This window comes from Meles meles, unplaced genomic scaffold (assembly GCF_922984935.1).
Source record: "Meles meles unplaced genomic scaffold, mMelMel3.1 paternal haplotype, whole genome shotgun sequence".
Classification (NCBI taxonomy): domain Eukaryota; kingdom Metazoa; phylum Chordata; class Mammalia; order Carnivora; family Mustelidae; genus Meles; species Meles meles.
In genome coordinates this window covers 122,933-127,276 of record NW_025721270.1, presented here as the reverse complement: position 1 = coordinate 127,276, position 4,344 = coordinate 122,933, and positions in this window count along the sequence as shown.

Below are 4,344 nucleotides of genomic sequence, written 5' to 3'. Positions count from 1 at the left end.
CCCCAAATCTGGAGGACTGAGAGAAATAAGATAACAAAGAGTATCAAGAAGGCCAGCGGACAGGTGGTGGGTAAAGAGTGGGACAGGATATGAGAAGCATGTAAAGAATTAAGTATAAGTAAGAGAGACAAAAAAGATGCTAAGAATGTGAACAGAAAGAAGTTTCCAGTAACACTTACTACCAGGGTTACTTAAATAGCTGGCAGAGAAACAGACAAAAGCTAATGCTCCTATTCTGACATCAGAAGAATGGACAACACGAAATAGAAAAGAAGTAAGTGGGTGAGCACCTGACTGAAAGTAACCAAATTCTCTGTAAGCACACAAACATGCACAATTATATGCCCATGTAATCACAGCTCAAGTGTGTTATGCTATGAAAGGCTCACTGCATTTAATTGAAAATAATATCAAGAAATAGTCTTAATTCACTTTGCTTAACCACCCATGAAGAACTCCCATATTTAAAAATGCAATGAATCAGATAGGGAAACAAACAAACAAAAACCCCCAAAAAACAAAACAAAACAAAACAAAAAAACAACCCAGCTTCACCTCTGGCTTTAATTCTATCAGAGAAGATAAATCATTTTGCCTCTAACAATCCCTACCTAAGTAGATGTCTATGTATGTTTTATAAACATAGCACCAAGTAAATGTCTTGATGTCTAAATTTCCCTTCTCAACGTATTCAGGTTGTTTAAAAAACAAATGGTTAGGAAAACATCCCTACCCAAAGATATAAATGCATACTTTTCCGGAAAGGGCATCGATGCTGGAGCGCTAGGTGTACAGCTGTTTCTAAGTCAGTCTGTAACATGTTGCTTGGCTTCTTTGTAAACAACATATTTTTAAATGAAATCCTACAGCCTGCTGTGAAAAAAAATAATTCTATACGCAACTGTAGCACCACGTTGAGAGCACTGGAACATTCTCGACAATAAAACAGACTCCTCCCAGTTATCCCACTTTTAGGACATAAGGCACTGAATAGAATGCAGCATGTGTGTAGAACATTCTTCCAGCAAAAATAGGGGCCAGATGTCAAAGGTGGTGAGGAGTGGGGAGAAGACAGTGAATGTGCTTAGAAATTCATGGCTGGTCCTTATTAATGTGCCATCTATTCACCTGCTCCCTCCACATCAAGCAGCCTGGATTGGTGTTTAGACCTATAAACTGGTGTTGTCTGAGCAGTGGGCAGCTGGAAGCTTCTGCTCATCTTCTCTTGTCAGGGATGAATCAATCATCTTGAGTGATGTCAGTATCTGCCCAAATCATTTTATAGTAGAATAAATGGCAGATGGTGGTATTTTTGTAGTTAATTGGTTCCACCAAATACAGTTTTATCTCTTATAAAATGAAACCATTTGCAGCTTATAGGTGTACAGATATCATTAAACGCAGGCTACTGAACCTTTTTTATAAAAGGTAAAGCAAGATATGCTAACATGGGTTGACATTAAGCACAATAAGCCCAGAAAGCCTCATGTTTTTAATAAATACTTGCATTTCATAATGCTAAATATTTATGACTGACATGCCCTTCATATCAGGTTTGCAACAGAGGTCTTTGTTTTCATGCTCAGCCTCGTTTCTTCACATAGATCCTTCTAAACCTCCTGAAAACATTCCCACGACAAAAACAGCCCTTCTCTTTGCCTCTGAATTGTCTTTACAAGCATTTAGTCTTTACTTTTTTAAAAAATTTTATTTATTTATTTGACAGAGAGAGATCACAAGGAGGCAGAGAGGGAGGCAGAGAGAGAGGAGGAAGCAGGCTCTCGATCCCAGGACCCTGAGATCATGACCTGAGCCGAAGGCAGCGGCTTAATCCACTGAGCCACCCAGGCGCCCCTGGTCTTTACTTTGACAAGACTTCTTTCAGAGTAGATGGGCGCCAGCCACCAGAGGAGTCACCTTGAGGCACACACACACGCACAAAGGTTCACACATTCACACCCTGTCACACTCATGCACACGCACTCACACCCACAACACCAATCCCATTAACACAGGGATTTCTGTATCTCCACAAGGGTGGGGTCTGTCCAGATGTAAAAAAAGATGTAAAAATGCTTGTTTCAAAATGCTGGCAAATGGAACCCCTACATTTTTGGCTACAGAAAGCAGTGAGCAATCTTACCACCGATGGTAGTTTTCACACTTTATTCCTTCTAGAGTTGGAAGCCAAGGTCTACGTAATGGGGGTCCAGAGAATGAGCTCTGTTCCCATGGTGACTGGGTCACAGCTGGGGCAACATGTCCCTGGATGAAGAGATTGCAGGTGAGGATGGTTATGCAGCCTTTGGTCCCACAGGGAACCACCTGGAGAGTAGTATGAAATCACTTTACTCTTTGACGAGCTCCACTCTCTCAAAATCCAAATTTCTCTGCTCAGCAACAGAGCTCTTTCAGCCTGGCTCCAGATTGCCTCACTCTCCCCTCTGCTCCATGAATTTCCTGTTCTTCAAGGAACTCCTTGAAGTCACCCTCAGCATCAGCTAAGGTTGTGTCCTCCACGGGTTCTCTGTGCTCTCAGTTTTTTTTTTTGCAACTGAATGTCGTGACTATTATCCTTGGCCACCTCTCCATCGTCCCATATTCTGTTCTATTTTTCTTTGTAGCCACCCATTTCAACATCTTATGTTAGCTTCCTGCAGAGCTGGGAGGTCAGTAAATGACCTTTGGACGAATGAACAAGACAATGAATGAGTTGAAGATATTTGCTACATTGAAATATGGTACCTAAGGCAATGGAAAATGACAGGGTTTATTATTTTTACTCTAAAGCAACAGAAAGGAAATAAAGTAAATTGAAAGAGAAGGATGAATGAAACATAAAAGGAAGGCGGTGTCATGGTGGGTGAAGCCACATTTAGTGCCTAGAAGTCAAATAAAATTAAGACCTCATGAAAGAAGTAGATTACAGTGTATTCCAAGACTTTTTAAAAAACACAACTGTAATGAAGCAGCCTGTCCTCAGTAATAAACAACGTCGTCATCCAGCAGCCATCTCAAATGCAGTGTGGTCAGAACACTCTCTTTAGTGGCCCTTCCAGCTGCCCCCTGCTCTGTACGCCTGCCACCACCAACCCAGGTGTTCCCCTTGCCTTTTCTCTCTAAGGAGATGGAACACCTCCCATCTACCAGCTGCTTAGCCAGAAACTTAGAAGTAGTGGGTCCAATGGGTGGGAGCCCCAGAACAGTGCTCTCCACCACCCTGACCACATCACTCCACTGTCCCACTCCTTGTGGCCATCGCCATCCATGCTATCCTAATGTGACTGCCACACTTCCATCTAACCTCCTCACATCCCCTCACCCATCTCAGGCTGTGCCCCACACAGCATCCAGTATAATTTTGGCAAAGTTTGTGTCATATCTTGCTGCTCCCCAGCATAGAACCTTATAGCAAGAACCTGCCAGAAGGTCCTTCCAGAACCTTCCTACATATACAGAACAAACTTCAAATCAGTGGGTTCACCAATCCCTGCCTTGAATCTAGATCTTCCTGGTCATCTGACATATTTGGGTGCTTCATCTTGCAAAAGGTTATGCTGGCCTTCTGTCCCTGGCACAGACTAACCTCACTCTGGCCCTGGGGCTCACGTGTGACTCAGCCTCCTGAGGATGTTCTCCTGCTATCCTCATATGACCGCTTCTCCTCCCATTTGTGTCTCAGCTCCAGATCCTTCTCCTCCTCCAGGCCTGTCAAACTAGAGCTGCCACTCCCCACTCCCCCTGCATTTGAAATTTTCTTCACACTATTTACCACTGCCTGAAATGACCTTATTTGTTTGATCATGCCTCTCACCCCACTAGAAGCTGATGTGTGTGTGTGTGTGTGTGTGTGTGTGTGTGTGTGTGTGTGTGTGTTTTCCCCTCTTATCCTTGCTAGGTCTCCAATGCCTAGAATTGCACTAGCCCTTGAAAGACATTCCAAATATCATCAATAGACTGATGGATTCTTCCCAAATAACCAATATTTCAGCTCTCTTTAGATGAATGGCTTAAATAAAAGTATTATATTAAATCCTTTGGAAAGTTCTTACTTCTGATTCCCCTTGCAGATACCTTCTTATCTGACTCATCACTGGTGCATTAAAAAAAAAAAAGGTACCTAATTCAAGATTGTAGGCTAGTTCACCTGAAAATGCCTAACTATTGTCTCTTTTCATATTTCATAAAGGGCATTGGCCTTTAGCTATTCTCCATGCATTAGACAAACTTTTGCTAACAGATTGTGATATATACCAGGCCTGTGCAAGGTGTATGCAGATGGAGTGAGCTCTCAGAGGGCTGAGTGTGGTGGGGAGGACAGGCTCCCCTGGGGAGAAATCAGAA